The sequence below is a fragment of the Triturus cristatus genome, chromosome 2_1 (genome assembly GCF_964204655.1).
Source record: "Triturus cristatus chromosome 2_1, aTriCri1.1, whole genome shotgun sequence".
Classification (NCBI taxonomy): domain Eukaryota; kingdom Metazoa; phylum Chordata; class Amphibia; order Caudata; family Salamandridae; genus Triturus; species Triturus cristatus.
In genome coordinates this window covers 563362195-563385750 of record NC_140581.1, presented here as the reverse complement: position 1 = coordinate 563385750, position 23556 = coordinate 563362195, and positions in this window count along the sequence as shown.

Sequence of the window (23556 nt, the reverse complement as noted above, 5' to 3'; positions counted from 1 at the left end):
TCTCCTCTAGATTGCTTTAGCACCAGATTGTAGAGTTGCTAGTTAAATTAAGGCTGGGGGGTGGTGTGGGGGTGGCAGCAGGATTGCAGGAGACATCACAAAGGTCTGGAAAGGGGGGGAAGGGTTTGGGGGCTAGGGGTGTGGGGAGATCCAAGTATTTTTTTTTGGGGGGCGAAGGTGATGTTCGAAATGCCTGACATGTACAGACTGGTATGGACCTTGTGTAGATGGGTAAGCTGAGGATTGCCTTTATTAATATTTGTGGTTTAAATAACACCCTGAAGAAACATAGGATTAATGAAGATGTACAACATTTAAAAGCTGACATAGTTTGCCTTCGGGAGACACACATAGAGGCAAGTAGACGTGAGGTTGCAAAGCTGGGCGGTTACCAATTGGTGGCACTCAAGGGAAGAGCTAGGTTCCCACGCAGCCGTGTGGATAGACTGGGCATATGGGTGATTACACAATGCTGCACTGATAACAATTCTTTTACGTTGTGTTCAGTGTATGGCTCAGTGATGGATGACCCGGCTTATTTGATCCTGGATATACATTCTTCTCAGCCCAGCATCGGGTGCATGCCAGGTTAGACTACTTTTTTGTATCCCATGAGTTGGCTTGGCTAAGTCGAATATATAATTTCCTCAGAGTTATGTTCGACCACAATCTGCTGGTGCTGGAAATTGAAATACAGGTAGTCCTGCCTCCAATTTCCCACTGGATAATTTGAAAGGGCTCTGCTGTATGATGAGGAATTCATTAAACATATGAATATCTGGATTCCCAGATTTATAGCAGAGAACAAAGGCAGCGCCCGGTTTGATATGGTTTGGGATGCACTCAAGGCAAGGATAAGGGGTGAGACATTAAGATATAGCTGGGCATCTCTGAAAAAGGGGAAAGAATTGGTGCAGGACTTGTACGACAAACTGCTAGATGCAGAAAGGCAATTGGTTGGAGTAATTGCAGAGGGTAGGATATTGATAAGAGAGAACGGGGACCTCAGGAGGTACCTGCAGGGAGCTCCTCAAGAGAGATTTCAGGGTATGCCAAAGACTTATATAGTGGAACCATACTAACGGCGTAGGAGAAATGCCATCCGCTGACACCTGCTCCCAGTTACGGAGTCCCCCCTCAAATAAGTTGCATACAACAGTGCGCTCATAGCTTGGGAGACACCACCGACAATGCAATAAGGAAGCCATGATCACCATTCCAAAGGGGTCAAAGGAGAACACAGAATGGCGCCAGCCCGTCTGTTTAGTAGGTTGTGCCAGGCGTTGGAATTAACAGAATCAAGGGTACTGTGCCTACGAGTCAGATTTCTTAAAAGGGCCTGTGGAAGTGTATTAGGATCAGCGGCTATTCTCTCTCTATATATCTGAGGCAGAGTGATGGGGCAATGCAGCCAGGAGGAGACGTGGGAACACTGTGCAGCTCTATAGTATAGGTCTAGCTCTGGAGCATTGAGACTGTCCAGAGAATAAGGAAGAGTAAGAACACCCCACTTAACTCGAGGCTGCTTGCCAGCCCAGGCCAGTTGTATCATGAGGGACCTTAATTTAGCTAACCTATGTTGTGGGAGGACCATGGTTATATTCTGAAACAGGAACATTAGTCTGGGTAAAACAACCATCTTCCTCAATGAAACACGACCTAGTAGTGATAGTGGCAAACGTGTCCATCTTGTCACATCCTCTTCCAGTCTCTCTAGTGCTTTCCTGTAATTATCAATCAACACTACTTCGGAGTCAGTGTGTATTTGGATCCCTAAATAGCGAACAGATTCTCTAGTCCACTTCAAGGGGAATTGCATCATAGGAGAGGAAGTGGATGCACTCAGGGGAAATATCAGGGACTTATTCCAATTAATGTTAAGCCTGGACAACTGCCCAAAGCGAACCACTTGGTTCAACACATGGGTAAGGTGAGTAGAGGGGTCTCTCACATAAAGTAGGAGGTTACCAGCGTACGCTGAGCCTATCAGCTGATAACCCGGGAACCGTATCCCCCTATGATTATGGTAGTCCCTAAGGGAGCATAGCAGTGGTTCAGACACCAAAGCGTACAGGAGAGGGGATAGTGGGCAACCTTGACGAGTGCCCCTAGTTATAGGTATTGAAGCTGTCACAAGGTTCCCCAACCTAATGCTAGCACAAGGGGCTTCGTTAAGGACCTTAATCAGTTGTGGAAAGACTTCACCGACCCCCAACCGCATGAGCACCTTTTCCATAAAAAAACACTCGACAGAATCAAAGGCTTTCTTGGCGTCAAGGAACACTGCAGCTGTGCAGATTGTAGGGTTGATGTACTGAATAGCAGCAAAAAATTCCTACTAGACCCGGAAGTAGTGGGGAAATGCTACTGGCAAGTATTTTGGTGAATCATTTTGTGTCAATATTTAAAAGGGACAAGGGGCTGTATGAAGAACAATCATTGGGTGGTTTGCCCGGCTTAAGGAGGGTAATGATTAAAGCCTCATGCATAGTAGGGGGCATAAGTCTCTTCAAATAGGGTGACCAAGTGTGGAATTAAAAGATCTTGAAACGCTTTGTAAAAAGCAACAGTCAACCCATCAGAACCTGGAGCAGACCCAATTTTCATCGAAGACAGGGTGACCGTAATTTCCCGTGGGTGCAAGGGGACCATGAGGTGTACCCTGTGAGAATCCTTAAGCCAAGCAAGACGGATGTGAGATAAATAATCATCAATAGCTAAATTGTCAGGGGGCTGCAAGACCTATAAAGCTCAGCATAATATTTGCAAAATCTGTCCGCAATACCTTGTGAATCATATATCAAACTACCATCTTCACCCTTAAGTTCAACAATGGAGTTAGCCTCCCGCGGGGGACACTGCAATTTAGCTAACAGGGCTCCATGGCGTTCGCCCTCCCCATAGACGTGAACTGTGGCATATTTACCTAAGTGCTTGTCCTCACTTTCAGCTGTATCTTGTGATTCCCCCAGAAGTGCTTTAATATCCCTTAGTATCTCTGTGTGCCCAATGTGTTGATGTTCTAGTTCTTAAGCAGCGATATCAGCCTCTAATTTTGCGAGTCTATTCTGAATGGACCGAAGAACCCCGGCATGCTTACCAATCATTTCCCCATGGATAAAGACTTTAAATGTTTCCCAAACAGTTGAGAAAGCTGGCACAGAGCCAATATTCACACTGAAGAAGTTTTCAATAGCTGTGGCCATTTCTGAGCGGAACATCTGGTCTAAAAGGGAATATGGTGGAAACCTCCAAGTGAATGGGGCATGTTTAGTTTAAATGCAGGGACCGTAATTATTAACTGGACAGGAGAATGGTCTGAGTGAGTTCTGGGAAGCGGCTCACAATTCATGACCAAAGGGACCAGGATTCTGGACACCACCCAATAATCAATCCTAGTGTGAGTGTCAGGAGGTACAGAGTAGTGAGTAAACCCTGGAGTGCCCACCAGACGCTGCCTCCAAATGTCTGCAAGCCCCAGCTGCTCCATGAGTGCCTGTATGGTGCCAACTGCCGCAGGGGGTTTTCTGGGGAGGCTCGTGATCTGTCATTATTGAGGTCCAGTATAAAATTAAAATCTCCCCCCCCACATTTGGGGTAAGCATGCGGTTACGGACTGGAAAAACTGAGGGTCATCATAATTAGGACCATAAATATTCACTAACCGTGCACTGAAACCCTCTGCCTGACAGCGGGTTATAATAAATCTACCTTTGGGGTTCACCTCTTCTTCATGCAAGGACAGGCCAGAGCCAGGGTTGACCCATATGAGGACCCCCTAGCATGCTAAGTGAAACCAGAAGCTGAAAACAGACCCTGCATGCGCCGCCTTAAAAGCATCTCATTCTGTGGAGCCAAATGCGTTTCTTGTATCATTGCTATATCTACGTGGTGTCTTTTGAGCATTGTGATGACTTTCCTCAACTTACGATAGTTTTAAGGCCTTGGACATTTCATGTCCAGAATTTGAGCGCCTTAGTCGTCACGTTTAGTATATGGGAACAAAATGCAATGCTTGTACAGTCCCAGTGTCAAACCACGATGCAAAGAGCATAAATAAGATCAAACAGTTGTGATATGACCGAAATACATTGATGAAGCTCCACCCCTCCCGCCCACCTCCCACGCTATGCAGACCCCAACAAGGCATAGACGAACCCACGACCCCAGCCACCCAAAAATACAAAGAAAAATCACAAAACATATGTTCCGTAACTAGATCAAACCCAGGCAAAGATGTTGAGAAACAAACCGGGGTAGATGTTGCCTATAAAACATTTCTAGATAGGAACCACAGCCTATGCAACTATATGCGCCTCCAATACTGTTCCAAATAATAAAACAACACATTAAACACAATGCAAAAAGAAATGACGTCCCACACAACCCCCTAGTAAGTGAAACATTAGGGGAGAATTACAGTTCTTCCGGATCTGGATTGTCGTCGGCCACCGAGTGGCGAGAACTTGGAGAGCCCCCAGGGGTTGTCTCTCCCTTTTTTTCAGAAAATGTAGAACCTGTTTGGAATCCTTAAATATATAGGGGCAGATTTATGTTGCACTTGCGGCACTTTTGCGCCGCCGTTGCGTCACTTTTGTGACGCAGCAGCGGCGCAAATCCTGCGCCATGGTGCGGGGCATTTACAAACGTGACGCATCTCCCAGATGCGTCACGTTGTAAAGCCCTGCGCCACATGTAGGCGTTCCAGGGCAGGTGGGGGCGTTCCGGCGCAGGAACGCCTCCTAAAAGTGGCTGAGTGAAATCTACAAGATTTCACTCAGTCACTTTTAGGCCCATGCTGCGTCAAAACCCTGCGCCTGCTTGAAGCAGGCGTAAGGATTGACGCAGCATTGTACAGATAGGGCCCCCCAGATCATTGCTGGAGCTGCGTCGCGCTTGCGACGCAACTCCAGCAATGCGCCACTTTTCGGCACAGATGCGTCACGCATCTGTGCCGTTTTTGCCCCATGGTGCGCCGCATTATAAATGCGGCGCATCCATGGTGGCGTAGCTGTGGCGCATAATAACTGGCGGATCCCTGCTGATATGCAGGGATGCGCCAGTCGTCATAAATCTGCCCCATAGAATTTCCCATCAGCGCGCACCCTAAGCTTGGCTGGATAAACCATGTTATACTCCATATTCAGGTCACGTAGCTTGCACTTAACAGGGACAAATTGGCGCCGCGCATCCTGAACAGCCTGTGTAAAATCTGGATAAAGTGATATTTCAGTGCCCTCGTACCTCAATGATTATTGATCCCTGGCATTCTTTAACGTGGCGTCCCTGTCTCTATAATTAGGGACTCAAGTAATTATAGGGCGAGGAGCAGCCCCAGGGACCGGCCTAGGAGCGGGAGACCTATGGGCACGCTCAATTATGAACATATTGGAGAAGGTGTCTTTGCCCAGGAGAGTGAGCAGTAATTGTTCAACGAAGAGTACCATATTGGGAATATTGGTAGATTCAGCAACCCCAACTATGCGAAGGTTATTTAGTCTCAAAGAAGCCTCCAAATCCTCAGCTTTAGCTTGAACAGAGTGCATTAGCTTTTCCAGTTTCGTGGTGGAGATCAGGGCGGAATTAAGAGTGTCGTCAGCATCAGACACCCTGTGCTCAACCGTGTCTAATCTAGAGGCTTGCTTGTCCAGCCTCTCTGATATCCTGTCCATCTTGAAGGTAAGTGCATCTATTTTACCGTCTATTTTCATTAGGCTGAGCTGCATGGCCTCGAGGATCTGCTTTAGGTCGGAGTCAGCAGCAGTGTCACCCATTTTAGAACCTGAATCAGATGCCTTTTTCTCAGCGTCTTGATGTCTAGGGGTTTTGCGTCGTTCGAACTGCAATTTGGATTGCGATTTCTCTGTGCAGCCCATGGTAGTCTGACGAGGCCACCACGCCTAGTAGTGGGTGGTGGCAAGAAATCAAGTCCAACGACAGCGACCCAGCAGAAGGTAAAAAAAACAAAGGGTCGTTGGCCACAGCGCTGTGAGCAAAGAGTCAGAAGTTGACTGTGCCAATAGGTCACAGGGCCAGAGTATCAGGGTCAAAGTGCGCTCCCACTCATGCAGAGCCCAATATCACAGTGGCCTGGAGGAAGAAGGATAGGCTACAAGATGATGGCCTGACAGTGGGCACAGCAGGAGCAACCGACTGACTGACCCCTAGTATGCGCGTGCCGAATCGGACCGTATCTCCAGTGGGGCCGCAGTGCCAACGCGGAGAAGAAAGCCAGGGAACAGCACCACATCAGGGACACCAGGCAATGGGAGTAGGGGGGACCGCAAGGGCGGACTCAAGGATGTAGATCAGGCACAGATCTTAGCGAGGATAGAGCAGGTGACCACAGCGCCAACACCACCACAACCCCCGATCCAGGGTGCGAATCACAACTCAGGAAGAGATCCCAAAGTGGCGCGAATCCCACTGCAGCCACCAGACAGCCTCAGGAAATCACCCCCATGGCACACTGAAATAGACAGGATCAGCGTGGGAGGGAGCGGCCACCTCAGATCTCCCAGCAGAGGAACAGTAGAAGGAGCAACCAGGTCTGGGCTTCACGCAGGGTGAAAGGCACGCATGGAGGACAGGAGCCGATCGCCAGGCCGAAATCCGTAACCTATTGACTATACAGGGGCAGCCGAAATTAATGTAAGCCGCCCCCGTCACTCACCACAGCACCGCAGGTCAATGGGTCCCCCGGCAGAGCAGGTTGAGCGCCGCCGCCTCACCACACTTGAGCAGCTGCAACCAGGAGCAAGTAGGGCGGGGCATCAAGTCAAGCGACAGCATTCCCACTGCTGCGCTGGAGCCGCCATCAGGTGCAGAAGAGGCCAGGAGCATCCAGGAAGCAGAAGAGTGGCAGCCAGGCCCGATGACAGCAGGCCCACAGGTAGGCCGCACTATCAGGCCGTGGGGAAGCAACCGGGTCGCGGCACCCCGATTGGGTGATAGCGCGGCACCTCGCAGTCCCTGGGTCAATTTACTCCCTTCTTTTGCAGGCACCAACGAGCATCGGCTCGCCACGCATGTAGGGCGGCAGCAGGGGGATGATGTGGGGCAGACTGAAGGCAGGTTCAAGAATGATAGAAAAATGGCTCTCGGAGCTAGCCTAAAACAGTCAGGCAAGCTCTGCCCACAGCCACAAGGGGGGTTGAGGTGTGTCCTGCCTTTCTTTGGTGAATCATAGCTGAGCTGAATAGAACTTGCCTGCTTTTAGTGTGGTGGGAGGAGTTTCCCTTGCACCTGAATAGGTCATGTCTCATTTACACAATGCTGTCTACACCTCTTGTGGTCATGCTGCACCAGAGAGGACAGAACAGGTTTGGACTGGGCTCAGAGACCCTTGCCACAAAGAGAATCAAGAGAAAATGGGGAATAAGTATTGAACTTTAAACCCCGGAGAATTAGACCACTTCTGGACTCAAGAGGAACCTCTGCCAAGGAGAAGAGCTGGAGAGCTGTAAGGAGGAGTACTGCCCCTTTGCTGTGTGCGCTTTGTTGGGTTGGCCTGCTGTTGCTGTTTCTGCCAAGGAGAGGGCAAAGGCTAGAACTTTGCTCTGACTCTGCTTGAAAAAGACTTCACCTGCAACCCATTGACCAGCACCAGGACTCCTGTGCGGACTCCTGCTTTCAAAAGGGCACCAATTCCAGTTAATGGGCACTGACAATTATGTGGTTGGTGCTGAAAAGCAAGAAAAACTACTCCGACACCGTCAGCAATGCCACCAGTGACGCCGTGACCTGCCTTGAGGCCGAGGGCACTGTTTGTGTACTGCACGACGCATCGTCCCGCCTGCATCACAGCTCCGACGCCCTTCGATGCCTGCAGTTATCTGTATTCCCTACACCAGCACTCACACCAACGCCATCACCACCAGTGCCTGTATCCCGTAATCATGGAGCCAAAGCTACAAGAGTAACTTCACAAACTCTTTGAGGTTGCATCACTTCACCAGAACCGGTGCCTCACTACCGACACCGCTGACTTCCCCTGTCTTGGACTTGATGCATCGCCTCCTCACGGACACGATGCCTCATCTTCTCCGTGGCAACCAGGGAACCGGCCTCGATCTGGGCACCAACGCCTCACCTCCACAACGCCGTCCATGGTCCATTGACTTAGTTTTCCAAGGTACTGTTTTTTGGGGGTCCGTGTGACTCTGTGCCCGACGCCGAGTACCTCGCTGTCGGCACCATACTTTGAATTTATGCCTGTCACGAAATCGTATGGAGCTATTTGTTTCTAAAAGTGCTATTTTTGTAATAACTGTTCTAAAAGCAATATTTTGATATATGTGTAGTCAATTTTTGTCATTTTGGTCCTGTTTGGATTAGATAAACATACTTTATTTTTCTAAACTGATGTGGTGTCCATTTGTGGTGTGTTAACTGTGTTACTGTTTGTTTTGAGTACAGATACTTTACACATTGCCTTTGGGATAAGCCTGTTTGATCATGCCAAGCCACTAACGGGGTGAGCAGGGGTTATCTACAGTGTGTATCCCCTTTACCCTGACTAGAAGCAAGTGTCCCTACTTGGACAAAGTTACATACCTCTGCCAACTAGAGACCCCCATTTCTAACAATGCAATTTTTGGACCTTTCCCCTACACCGTGGTCCTCACCTCGTATCACCATCTCACAGAGCCTCATATTTTTTACCACCTTAATTTTGTATTTACATTTACACCTGGCAGAACTGCTTCACTCTTAATTGTGTCATGACCTTCTCAGAATCAGTGCCAGCTTCTGTTTCAAAAACCAATTCCTTAAAAGGGGTGTTAAAGATTGCCACATCTCACTGTGAGAGATACCATATAAAATCTAAGTGCCCCGCACAACCTAGTGCTTTGTAGATGATTCTCCATGTTCTCTGAGTACTCAGATCGCTTGCAGGAGCTTTGTTTAACTAAACCCAGGGGCAACTGGAAGAACTGAAGCTCCAGGAAAACATCTCTAAATTTCTCCTCTCAGGGCTTGCTTCTCACAGCAATTTGCAACCCTAAATGAAACTTACATGCACAATTCTACATGACCACAAGGACAATCAATATTCCTGGTTTACAGAATAAGAAATAGTGTGATTTTGCCCCTGTAAAAGGAATTTGATTATATAAATTCTGCTCATAGGTAGGGTTATTGACTTTTCCAGATGAACCTACCCGAAAAACCAGGGGGTCACTAACAATCTTACAGGTTTGGGGGTATTCACACACATTTTCCTGTTGAAGATTTACTCATGTCTAGAGCAGGAGCAAATCCATTTAAATTATGGTAATGAGAGCCAACAGCCCAAAAAGTGATTGAGGTGTAAGAGAATGATTTCTCCATTGGTATTCATGCACGATTTCTGTGCATGGTATTGTACGGTTCTACATCTGAATGCACATGAATGGATAGACATATGTATTTTTGGGATGGGCAACAAAGTTCTCAACAATGCTACTGCAAATCTTCTATAGCTTGGTAAAATTCACAAATGTACTGAAATGTAGGAGTAAAGCAGAGTTAGTCACAAAAGTACATATTGAAAGGTCAGAAGATTCTAAACAATATTATCAGGCATTTACATACTTACTAGCTATTCATTACGCCAACTGGCATGTAGGCCAGCAACAAAGGACCTCTATTTCTGTCTATCTTGGGTAACCTTCTGTATGGTGCCCTAACTGTGGTTCAGGGTCTTCATTTTTGTTCCCACAATTTGCTTCTGGATGTTCTTCAGCCTGACTCTCTTCCATTTGCCTTCTGGGGTCCAGTGGAGAGCTGCTCTTGTGATGCAGTCTTGTTCTCTTCTGATGGTGTGTCCTATCAATAGCCACCTTTTTCTTACAATGATGGTGTCCATGCTCTTTCGCATGCAACCAGTGAGCAGTTTGTGGTTGGAGATGCTCCGCGGACAGAAAATGCGTAGGAATCGTCTCAGCTTATTGGTGTGCAAGGCTGAGAGTTTGTAGTGAGTCTTGACCCCAAAGTCATCCTCCAGCATTCTGATCCATACAAGAGTGTGGACAGAATGTACCTCTGTTAAAGCCTCGGCTTGGTGTTGATGCTGTATTGAGATGATCTTATCACATTCTTCATAATCCTGAAGGCATTGCTGGCCTTGTGCCGACTGCTCTTGATGTCAGTGCCTGCCTCTTCAAGCATTCAGCAAGCATTTGCCATGCTTAAATTACACGTGAAAATGCCAAGGGTACAACAAAAAACATTCATAAATCAGAAAACAACAGATTTTAAGATATCTGGTTGTGGTTACCAATTAAAAGTAACCATTCGAGAAAGACTAGAACATCCTTAATTATTTCTTAGACTGTTTTGAATGGATTCTGGTGAACTACGAGTTATGTTTTTTATATTCTGGCATTTGATGATTTTTTTTAAACTGTAGAGGAATCCTGTTCTTATTATTTCACAAAAATGTGTGTAGTAGACAGATAGGAAAAGTATGAATTCACGTTTGGGTTGAAATTAGCTAACAGAATGTATTTACCGTCTAAGTTGCAAGCTCCATCATCAATGCAAACATTTCATGTGTTTTATTCTACAGCACTGTCTTCATAAAAAATGCCAGTAATGCAGGTCAGGCTTTTGTGAATGTAGACAAAGCAGAAGAGAGATTTGGAATAACAATTTAATTTAAGAAAAAAAAATAAACCGATATAAAGTTATTGATTTAGAATTGGGCTGCAATAGAAAATCCTTTGACTTCAGAAGGAAGTGTTACATTTGCCGGAAAATCCACCAGTGGAGTGTCGTGCACATATCATGTTGTGTTCTCCTCCAGATTTAGCTCTTGTTCCAGTAAATGTGGATTTTCTTTTTCCACTCAACTCCAGATCTGTACCTTCACAACATGGCAGGGACATTTGCAATATCCAACGCATTTCCTCCTAATGAACCAGAATATTTTACCCGAGTAATAAATATATAATAGAGGGAAAGCACTCCAAAATATAGTATAATGCTTAACCCTTTTATCGCACATAGAATTATTAAAATCTTAAATGCCCATGGTGTTGTAGTAATATCATATAGATGGTTACACTTGGCCTTTTCTGCAGGGTCATTCCAAAAACTTTTCCATTCACCCTACTGTTTTTATTTTTTAAGTCTCTTCACACTTTACCACTGCTAGCCAGTGCTAAAGTGCCTCTCCTCTCTCCTTTAAGCATAGTAGAATTGTCAAATTTAATTTAATTGTGACCCCCTAGTAAAGTGGTACTACTTATACCTAGGGCCTGTAAAATAATACTAGTGGGTCTGCAGCACTGATTGTACCATCCACCTAATTAGCCTGTCAAGCATGTCTCCGGCCTGCCATTGCAGCCTGTGTGTACAATTTTAAACGTCCATTTTGACCTGGCAAAATAAGCCTTTTGCCAGGCCTAAACCTTTGTTTCGAATACATAAAAGTCACTCTTAGGGTAGGCCCGAAATAGTCAATATGGCAGGGTGCAGTATATTTAAAAGGTTGGAAAGGTTCTTTTAACTTTTACATGTTCTAGCAGTGAAAAACTCATAAAATATGTTTTTTTTCACTGCAAGGCCTGCATTTCCCATATGATAACATTGGTCTATCTTATTACATATAATAAGTAACAACTTTCAATTTGGAGCAGGCAGGAATATCAAGTTTGGTGTCTAAAGAATTAGTATTTAAAACTAATAATTCCACAATACTCTTTGACAAGAAATTACCATTGAAAATATGAAGTGTTTAACATTAGTCTTTTGTGCCACCAGACAAGAAGGGGCCAGGCCAGGGAGGAAGAAGGAAATTCCCAACACTTCTGAGGGTGGACACCTCCAGAACCGTCTCTTACTTCAAAGCTGGCACCAAGTTTATATATTGGACTTTCAGACCCAACTGTTCAGTACACCTCTGGACCTGTGGAGGTCTCAGAAGGACTGCCATGGTCCTCTGCTTGAAGAAGGACTACTACTGGGCTGCCCTGCTACTCTGCTGCCCTGCTGCCTGAGTGAAAAGGACTGGACCTGGATATTCAAACCAGGACCACCAGAGTGACTCCAGGGATAGTTGGCCGGTCTCCTGACAGAGCCTCGGGGACAGAAATGGCTCCAACCAGCTCAAACCTAGCACCTGGACTCTCTGCTGTGAGTATTGCCGTCCAGAGGTGCCAACATAGCCCTTGATGCTTGGAAGTGGGTCTGAAGTTGTTCTGCCAGCCCAGCTGTGGTCTTTTAGGACTAACAGATGCAGCTCAATGCATTTCCCTGCAATCCCGCTTCAGAATCGCCGCTGTGCGATGCATTAATTTTTACCTCCAGCAACTACATCAAATACAGCCATGTCACAGAACTCACATGGACCGATCACTCCATCATCCACTTCAGCCCCCACATGGCCACCCCCAAGATGACCAACGTCCCCCACCAGAGGTGGAATCAAATCTCAGAGACCAGCTGCAATGCCCTCAACACCTCCAACACTGTTCCTGCCACCAACCTTGAACAGGGAGGGAAAAATGTCAATGCCTGGATCACTAATTGCTCAGACAGCACTATCCCCATCAAGAGCAACATCCAGGGCAAATCCTCTAATAATGTCAGCTGGTACACCTAAGAACTCAGAGCAGTGAAACAAGACAGAAGGAGAGGAGGTGGCGTACCAGCAAGGACACCTCCAAGAGGGCAGTCTTCAAGCCCTTCCTGAACTTCTGCCACCACCTGCTGAGGGCAACAAAGAAGACAGCCATTGCCGCACACATTGAAACTAGCGCCAACAACACCAAGGAACTTTTCAATATTGTTAAGGAATTTTCCAACCCAGCTGCCAATGAAAACAACATTACACCCTCACAGGAGCTGTGCCACAACATCGCCAACTTCTTCCTCAACAAGAACGCAACCATATACAGAAACTTCACACCCCAACCCACACCTATGGATTTCCTCAACAGATACGCCACCACTTTAACCGACACAAACCACACACTGACCACTTTGAACATCTTCTCCACCCAGGACACCACCTCCATCATGAAATCCATTTACTCTGAAGCTGCCACAGACCCATGCCCGCACCATATCTTCAACCTCAGAAACCAAACCAAAGGATCGACCAGAAACTCACCATCTTACTCAACATCTCTATCACCACCACAGCATTTTCCAATGCATGGAAACATGCCGAAGTAAGATCACTACTCAAAAAACCCTATGCTGACCCCAGCAAACTCAACATCTACTGGCCAATCTCCCTGCTCTCATTCCCAGTGAAGGTACTGGAAAAGATCAAACACAACTAACTCATGACTCACAGCACCAAAACCACCCTTATTACATCCACCGATGACATCTGAACCCTCCTCGACTGCAGAGACACAGCAGTTTTGATCCTCCTTGACCTCTCAGCAGCCTTGGACACCATATCCCATCACACACTGATCAAAAGACTCCACCACATCGGCATCCAAGGGGAGGTGCTCAAATGAATCACATCATTCCTCAACAGAAGAACCCAGAGCATCCACCTCCCACCTTTCACCTCTGAACCCAAGGAGATCACCTGTGGTGTCCCCCAAGGCTCACGCCTCAGCCGCATGCTTTTCAACGCATATGTGACCCCGCTGGCCAATAGCATCCAATTCCACAGTCTCAACATAATTACCTATGCAGACGGCACCCAACTCATCCTCTCACTCACCGATGACCCAGACACCACCAGAACCAATATCCAGAGATGTATGCCAAATGTCGCCGACTGGATGAAGAACAACTGCCTGCAGCTGAACACAGACAAGATGGCAACAGCAGCAACACATGGAATGACTTCTGGTGGCCATCAGACCTAGGACCTGCACCCACTCCCTCCAACCATGCCAGAAACCTTGGAATCAGCATTGGCAAGCTCACAATGTAATCACAGATCAAAGCAGTCTCCTCTGCCTGCTTCCTTACTCTGTGCTTGCTACGTAAGATCTTCAAGTGGCTACCCTTACACACGAGACACCATGACACAAGCCCTCATCACCAGCCGACTGGACTACAGCAATGCCCTCTACGTAGGAATCACCACACACCTTCTACAGAGACTTCAAACCATACAGAATGCCACAGCCAGACTCATCCTCAGCATTCCTTGATGAACCCACATCACAGCCCACCTCAGGAAACTTCACTGACTCCCCATACAGAAGAGAAGACAATTCAAAACTGCTGACCCACGAACACAAGGCTCTACACAACCAAGGACCCATCTTCATTAACCATTGCCTGAACTTCCACCAACCATCAAGAACACTATGCTCCACCTCCCTTTCACTTGCTCATACTCCCCGCATCTACTGAGGCAAAAGTGGCGGATGCTTTTTTCCCCACATGGCAGCAAAGACCTGGAACGACCTCCCCACACACCTCAGGCCCATCACCTCACTTTCGGAATTCTGAATGGCCCTCAAAACCTGCCTATTCGAATAAGCCTCCGGCACCTACAAGCACCTGGATACCTTATCGGGTGATTAGCCGCACTTTATAAATCCCGATTTATTCATTGAATGATGCCCAAAGCAGGACCTAGCATGGCAGTGCGCAGCCTCTCAGAAACGCCACTTCATGATGCATCCCAAAATTGCATATCTCCCGTTCCATTTATTGTATTATTGTTTTGGTGTCAAATAATTTATTACATTTTACTCTTTTTCTTGTTTAATGAATTACATTTATTACTGTTTATCTGCTTTGAAATACTTTACACATTGCCTTTAAGTTAAGCCTGACTGCTTTTGTGGTAAGCTACCAGAGGGGTAAGCACAGGCTAAGTTAGTGACTTTAGTGATTCACCCTGACAGGGATCGTGGCTGCTGCCAGAGCAGGGCTTCCACCTCACTCAACCAACAACCCAGTTTCTCTTAGTAACTATACCTTGCGCACCGCCATGCACAGTGTTGTCATCAATGATGTAATTTAAGATTTTGCAGTGAGGTCATCAATGATGTCACAGGGCATGTCATGAGTGATGTAATATGCTAGGTAATTAGCAGTACATGGTGAGGGCACTTTAGGGTAAGGTATAGTTACTTAAGATAAATATAACTGGTGAATTTCAGTCATTTTGTTAATTTAAAATGGTATGTTTTTATGTTGATGGCTTCTGCTTTAGTGAATCTTGACCCCAAAGTGTGGTCCTCAGGTCCTAGAACCCTTGGCTGTGTGTAAGAGTACTTCTCCTTACATGCTGAGAAACCTGAAACATTTTAGCTCCCAAGCCCTTTGGAGGACCGGGACAACATTGCCAAGTCCATTTGAACAAGAGGCATTGTAGCTGTGAGAAAGAGCTAGATTGCTCTCGTTTAGAGTTTTTCTCCAGCAGAAAATCCTTTTCAGCTCGATGCAATAGAGGAGGTATCCAGCCTCAAGGAGACCTGCTTGGACACATCTTGCAGAATGGCCCTGCTGAGTGACTCTGAGCTTCAAAAACAATGAATAAGAACATGATTTAGATCTTGGTGGAGGTGAATACATGATTTAGATCTTGACGGAGGTGAATACTCTGTGACAAACGTGACGGATAGCCCGTCTGCCGTATTACAATCCCATTATATCCTATGGAGATCGTAATATAGTGGACGTGATATCTGTCATGTTTATGATGGAGTATTCCATTAGCCGAGATCTAAATGAGACCATAAGACTGAATGTAGAAATCTACATCAAGCAAAGGTGTCAAAAGTATTTGGCCTGTGAGAGGCATTGCTTGGGCATTAATTTTGATATTTCTCCACCTCGGAGCTTTCCCAAAAAAAGTTACGGCTTCACATGGACCTCCTCTAGTGGCTATGCGGCCGTGTGGAGCTCTTCACGGCCAATTCAGAGACTGAGACAGGTGGTAAATATTCTGACTGAGTAAACCTGGTTTCTCTAGCCGACCAGTGCTCCTTCGCAGTTGGCCTTAAATTGCGCCGAGGAACCTCTGAAGGGCAACCAGCTGGCCACAATTCACGCTAAACGCTTTTTGGCGCTATTATCATTTAAAACTCATATCTCTGGTTCCCTTTATTCAAATTTTGGTTTTGGTGTCACTTTGTTCTTTAACTTTTTTGTAATTTTAGAAATTGGAGTGGGGTTTTGGTGTGTCGTATTTTAGATTTTTGGGCTATTTTGGTACTTATAAACACTGTAAATATTTTTTAAGTTAAGCCTATCTGCTCTGTGTCATAACTACCACGGGCTGAGCTCCAGTTTTAATTTCTGAAAACGTTACTAGATCTAACACGTATAGTGATCTTTTTACTTGAGGTGCACTACCATCCACCCCAACTAATCATTCACTTTCTCACAAAATAAAGTAAATTAGAAGGTCATTTCCATTTGAGTGGGTAACACGTTTAATCTTGCGTGCAATCTTGCGTTCAAACACTCAAAACGTGGAGAGCTAAAGAGCACAGGAAGTATCTTTTTCTTGAATATTATGTTAGTATTGGAAAAAAATGGGCTTCTAAGTAAAAAAGAAAAATAGATTTTGCCAAATAGCAGAATCATTATTTTGTACAACTCTTCACAGAGGAGCACTGAAAGCAGCGCGAATAGCTCTCTTACACCATCGACTTCAGTGAAACTTTTAGTTTTCCATGACTCAATAATATTGTATCCCTTTGATTTAAAGTTAATAACACAGAAAGCAGGAGACGCTGGATTCCAAAAATGTACCTTCATTTGTGTGAATATATCTGAGTGTGTAAAGAAAATGAATGCACGAGAGATACAAGCTCATTTATTGTTTCAAATATCTACTGGAGAAAAAAATGAAAAGTTATGCTAAAATTACTTTACAATAAACTAATACGTTCTAACGACTTTTAGGTATATTGGCTTTCCTTTTTTCCTGAGTTCTGGGAAATATGTATTTGTGATCATGACTGTTTAGACATTGACCACCCATACAAGAAGGATTCATAGGCCCCTAACTCCAACTCATTTGTATGGGCCAATAGGATAATTATTAATTTGCCGGTTTAGGAAAGAAGTTTAAAGTGAAAAGGAACATCTTGTACAAACCATTAGTTTTTCATGTTTGTGTTTCAACAGGGACTATGGAAACTGGCTTGTGAAACTACACCCTTGCGCTTCTGACTCAAAAGGGACCTCTGGGAATGGCTTGCACTTCTGCACCCTTTTTCTGCTGGCTCAGCAAGGACATCTAATGACACCTTGTGCAATTTTTTGCCTGTGCTGCTGATTCAGCTGGGGTATCTAGTATGATTGCCCATGTGTGCTGCTGACTCAGCTAGGACAAGTAACAAGGACTTGAGCAACACATTAGGACAATAAGGCCAGGCCCATTGCTTTTGCCAATACCTCTTTTAATTTGTGTCAGTGTACATTTTTTGTGAAATACTGGAGGGCTTAATGCTTATGGTGCCTGTAGCACCACCACAAACCTCCAATAAGGTTGCCTGATAAGCAAATGCCCATGTAATCTATGTAAACAAACTATGGAAAAGCCAATCTGTCTTACTATGTTAATGTTGAGTGAGTGATGTGATCAGCTGTTCCAGAGCCTGCCCAGCCATATAAAACGTATAGAAAGCAATGAATACATTAATTTCTACAATAACAGAAGCGAAACCTGACTTGTAAGTGATAAGCCAACCCTTGGATAATTCGTCCCTGGAATAGGAACAATAACTTTAAATTCTGTGTGGTAGACAATGGTGAGGATTTAAAAAAAAATGTAAGGTAAACCCTCACACACCTACCCAGGTGTCATGCTTCATCATCAGGCTTCCACGCTCACCAAAATTGGTTCTAATGGGTGAGCGGGCTTTCTTGAGGAAGGAAAGCACTTTACAGACTCACCAGTTAGTAGATTAAGATAGAGGAATCCTACAAGGTGTGACTAAAAATCTCTCAGATAGCCCCAAAATTAATTGTATTCTTAGAGTATCAGGAGTATGTTTAAAAATAAGTGTGTGGTGCCCTAAGAGAGTTAGTACTCCTGCACCCCAGGGGTTAACATGTTTCTCCTAAGAGTTGCAGTAACAGAGTCCGTGGTATATATCATGACCAGGATCGCTAACTTATTATGGACACTCTTCATGCAGCCACTCATACATCATGCAATTATTGCTTTTCAAAACTTCCTGAGGGTCACTGCTAATGTTTTCAATTGAAAGAGGACCTGTAGTCAACGTAGAAATAAAGGGACAGACACACAGGGCAAAATAAAATGATGAAATAAATAATGTAAATACCTAACATACAGTCTTTGATATCACTGGTAGTCCAGAATAAAGATGGTAATTGCATGCTTCTGTGGTACGTGATACTATACAGCAAAATCAGTGAATCATGGTACACAAAGTGACACACAAAACACATCCACATATACATAATGTCATAGGGCATCCTCATTTAGGAATAGTACTATTGCCCTATGGAGGAGACATCAGGCACCCCCTTGTAGTCATACACTATGGAGATATACATCAACAATTAGCAAACTAGAGGATGCAAGAAGTCCAAAAAGTATCAAGGGGCATATCTACAAGGTGGCGATATAACATCATCGCCGCTTTTGTGGCCGTTTTCGGCCGAAAAGCTGCGATAATTTTATCGCTATATCAGCAAGGTCACGCTGTCGCGTGAAACCTAGCCTTAGCGCCTCAATTCCTAACGCCCATCTTTGCATCTCTAATGAGATGGAAAGTGGGCGTTCCTCCCGAGGATAACGGGAGAAATGTTGCTAAGCGACATTTCTCCTATTATCAAGCCTCACGCAAAGCAGCATAGCGACAAGAAAAGTAGTGACAACCTCTGTTATTGCTACTTTCCTTACGCCTGCTTTGAAACCGACTTAGCCATGATATCCTATGGAAGGTGGATATCATGGCTAAGTATGTGAGGCCCTATCAGCATGCTATCGCCAAACTTCGTGGGGTTATCGGTGGGTTTCCAGCGATAATCTCACGTTTGGCAGTTAGCGCTAGGATTTTTATCACTTTTGAGATAAGCGTTGCTAATAGCACGCTATCTCAGCGATAAAAATCCACGCTAGCCGGCGATAATTATCCTAGCGCTAAGTGCGCTTAGCGATAATTATCGCCGGTTGTTGCTGATATGCCCCCCAGTTAGATGTAGTGGGTCCCCCAATTTAGGGGCATATTATCAAGCAAGGCGTTAAAATTATCGCCGCTTTAGCAGCAGAAAACTGCTGCTAAAGCGGTGATAACGGGCTTGATAATATGCCACAGAGAATTCCAATAGAAGCCCATGTTGACACCAGAACATGGGCTTCTATGGGAATTCTCTGTGGCATATTATCAAGCCCATTATCGCCGCTTTAGCTGCAGTTTTCTGCCGCTAAAGTGGCGATAATTTTAACGCCGTTTCTTGATAATATGCCCTTTACTTCGTCAAAGGGCAGTCTCCTTGGAGCACCTATAACATGACGTCATTCCAATGTTAAATTGCACTGATCAGCACTCTTTATAAAAAGGCTACATCGTGATCGATCATGCATACGTCACCTGAGCTGTTGTTTCTAGTTCCCAGCAAGAGAAAGTCTGTAGTCATGGGCATCTGCATGAGAGAATGAGTCTCTAAATGCAGACAGGCGCATGCGTATTGAGTGTCCGAGACCGTCGGGAGGATTGAGCAGCAGTCCAGAGTCATGTGGAGCCACAGAGAATGAGGGGAAATGTAGCCTTGAGCAGCACTTCAATAGATGGCAGTCAGCAGTCCCGTTTTACAGACTGAAAAGAACCAGTTGTAGTAGGTGATGTGGTGATAGCGGGCAATACTGCTCAGTTAAATTAGATGCACTGGCCCAAGTAATGGAAAACCAAGAAGATAAGAAGAGAATCTCAATACGCAGAAAAAAGGATGCAAATGAATCCCTTGGGATTCAAGGAGGATGATGTGTGATACAGAATTTCCCGGAGAAATAGAATAGTACATGTGGTTCATAGTTCATAAGGAAATATAATAGTTTTAAAGACATACCTATAGCCACGGTATCTCATAATTAAGCCCTGATATGCATGATTGTAAGCACTACACCCATCTCTGCTCCTTGCAGTAGCGGCTCCTGGAGGGAGTGCAGCGGGGTGGTGAGGCGAGGCGCATTTGAAATTGCAGCACGTGCAATTTAATTTGTTATATTTATTTATTTCTTTACCTAACTTTTATCTGCTGTATGCCGGAGTTTACTACCCCCCAAGCTGCTCCTCCCCCGCCCCATTCCACCGCCCCGCAGCACTCCCTACAGGAGCCGCTTCTGGCTCCTTGCTTAATAAGCTATTGGTGACGTTGGGTGGATTGGTGTTCACCCTTTCCAACATGGCCCATTTGATGTCAGTGGTGATGTTTTTCAATGTAATGTTTGGTCATTTTTGGGGAGTTCCTATCACTGGAGGGGCTCCTGTGTTTATTTAGACGAAGTTAGAAGTTGGTTCTCATCCGTCTGGTGGCTTCGGACATGCAAGCGGAGAAATTTGTCCGGGGCTTTGGCATTTTGTTGGAGAGCATAGGATATGATGTTGATTCTGTGGGCACGGATGAGCGTGGTAAGTGATATCATGTTGATGTGGTACTAATGCTGTGTTTTCCTCAATGGCAAAAACGTCCCCAGTCTGCACTACCTTCATAAAATTTCGAAAATGGAGCCTTTAATCCAGCAGTGCCATTGTCTATCATTTTCTTCTTCACCATGTCGATGTAGGACAGAGTGGGGCTGAGTAAGTGTTACCACGCATCTAGGTCGGGGCTTGTGATAACTGAGTTGTTCAGGATCAGAATGAAGGATGCGCTGATGGGGTCTAGTTCTTTAATGAAGATGTGGTGAGAGCAGGGTTCCAAGGGAGCTCTGGAGTGTATGGAAGTCATGGTCATTACAGTTTCTTGAGTGGGATGTAGTGCTAGGTGGTCAGTGTTGTCCTCTCGTTGTTGGTAGAGATGGGCAGGAGGGCTACAAGGGTGGAAGGGTCCTTTTGGGGCACAACATTTTTGTAGATGCCGGCAGCCGCGGTCGGTAGTGGGAGTAGCTGCCGGGTGGTGACGTGGGGGAGGGGCAGGGTGGGGGGTAGTAAACTATGGATTACGGAGGTTTACAGGTAAGTAAACATATAAATTAATGAAACAAATTTCGTTGCTCGCACTACGGGGATGCAGTGCGCGCAACGAATTGGCCTTCTCTAGTAATGTCTATAAAGAAGCACATTATATCACTAGGGTTTCATAGTAAGATTGCCCTTTCTTGCAATATACATTTTGCACATGTTCTTGTTTAAAGGAAGTAATAGCATTTGGTTTACCTTCAATCAGGAAGTTAATTCGTGATTATCACGTTGACAGCTCAGGCCAGATAATTGGCGTAGTGACTGCATTTTGTACCCCCAGAGGTATGAACATGTGTGCATGAGTCAATGGGTATCAGATATTTAATTTGAATGTTTTCTTTTTTTTTTTACATCAATACCTTTTCTTTCCTTAATCTTGTAGTAAAGATTTTAAGGAATTTCTTTGAAGTTGATGTTTATTCTTTGATCCAAGAAGACCAAACAACTGTTTTGAAAGTCAAATGAAAACAGGGATGTACTGGTAACTAAAACAGACTTGCAAATTTTGACAAACCAGCCTCCGTACACAAGCAATCCTGACCACTGCAAGGGGGTATGCATGGTTTCTTGACCCGCCAATAAATACTTGAAAACAAATTGTTAAATATGGTGTGTTTTACAACACATTTGACATTATTTACAGTTGTCCAATCATTGCATGGATAGTTGAGAAGTTGAGACATGTGATATGGCTGCATGGCTCAATGAATGAAGAGTTGGAAGGTGAGGAGTTGGTGGATGAATTAATTCAAAATGTGGGTGACAATTAATAAAGACTGTTAGATGTGTCGAGCACATGGTCACAATGCACTGACCAAAGGTGAGTGCTCTGGTTTTCATTTTACTTTCTGCATTAGAATACCCTCCCTCCCAAACACTACTATCATCAATACTTATTAAACATGCATAGCCTGGACATAAGCACCAAAACCTTGCATCAATTCTAGCTTCCAATTGACCACTTTGTGTGATCCTAGGCAATTAGTTTTTTTTTCACATTCCCTGTTTTACCTTCATCACATAGGAGCACCTCGAAATATAACAGTTTGGAGCATTTACTGAACAAAACAAAAACAATTAATCTATAGTAACACCCTAGGTAATCTATAGGGGACAAAATACAGCTTTCCTTTTGGTTCATCATCAGCATCATCGGTCGGGTGATGACAGGAGCATGAATGTTTCTAAAATCTTGCATAGAATCTTTTACTTCTACTGTTAGAAATGGTGGTCTCCCAAGGCGAAGCCAAGATGGCCGACTAAGTGGATGATATTGATTGGACCTCCGGCAACCGGCGGACCGTGGGTTCCCCCTTGGGCCCATAGACTGCTCAGGGAGCTTGATGGCAGGACCTGGGGGCTACTGTAGCGCTCCCTGCAGCAATGATGGAGTGAGGCATGTCGGGCCCTGCTGAGCAGCGGCTTGTGGTTCTGGGCTCCACCCGTGGCATAGATGCGATCCAGGCAGCCACAGAGAATCAAACCAGGCTAGATTGGAGGGCACCGAGGAGCAGCTTGGGTGGCTGCAAGAGGCTGGAGGCAGAGTGCATCCACTTTTGTTGACCTGATAGATGGCGCAGTGATAAGCGCGCAGAACCCACCCAGAGCTGTGGAGCTGTGTGGGCTGCACCGGAGGCTGATCACGCTGGTAGGAGAGAGGTGGGGTAAGAGTGCGACGCCCCCACTCCCATGGCAGAATTTATAGACTGTACCTCCAGGGCCCGATGAGGGATAAACGTGCAAATATTACAAGGCCCCTGAGAGATGTACATCTACGGTAGGCTAGAGGCTGGGCGGACCTGTTCTCATGTGCTGCATGATGGTCTGATCTGACTGCTTAACATCAGAAAATCAGAGTGTGGGTGCAAAAGGAGTTTGTTTAACAACACATATTAAGATAAGGAGTGACATTGCTACCCCAGGATATACATACACATGAGAGAACGAGTTAAAGATTTGGGTATGAGAGCAGAGGATGCGGAGGAAACTTTGAGTGCACACTCTAATCAGCTAAGGGACCAGGAACAATGCATGCAGCAGCAGGAGGCAAAACTTGGTGATTTGGAAGACCGGTCCCACCTTAACAATGTGCATATTCTTGGTTTGCCGGAGGATACAGAGACAGTGCCAGTGGAGCTGTTTCTAGAGGGCTAGCTCCCTAATGTGCTACTAGGATTGAAAGTGGAGGGCGAGTTACATGTAGACAGATCTCATAGAACCCCTGGGGGTAGGCCTAAACCTGTTGCACCACCACAAATGTTGATTGCATGTATGCTAAAATATAGAATGAAATATAGAGATAAGGTAGGTGTTAGAAATGGGGGTCTCTAGTTGGCAATGGTTTGCACCTTTGTCCAAATAGGGACCGCTCCTTTTAGTCAGGTTAAGGGGATACACTACTGAAATAACTCCTGCCCATCCACTTCGTAGCTTGGCATGAGCAGACAGGCTTATCTCAGAGGCAGTGTGTAAA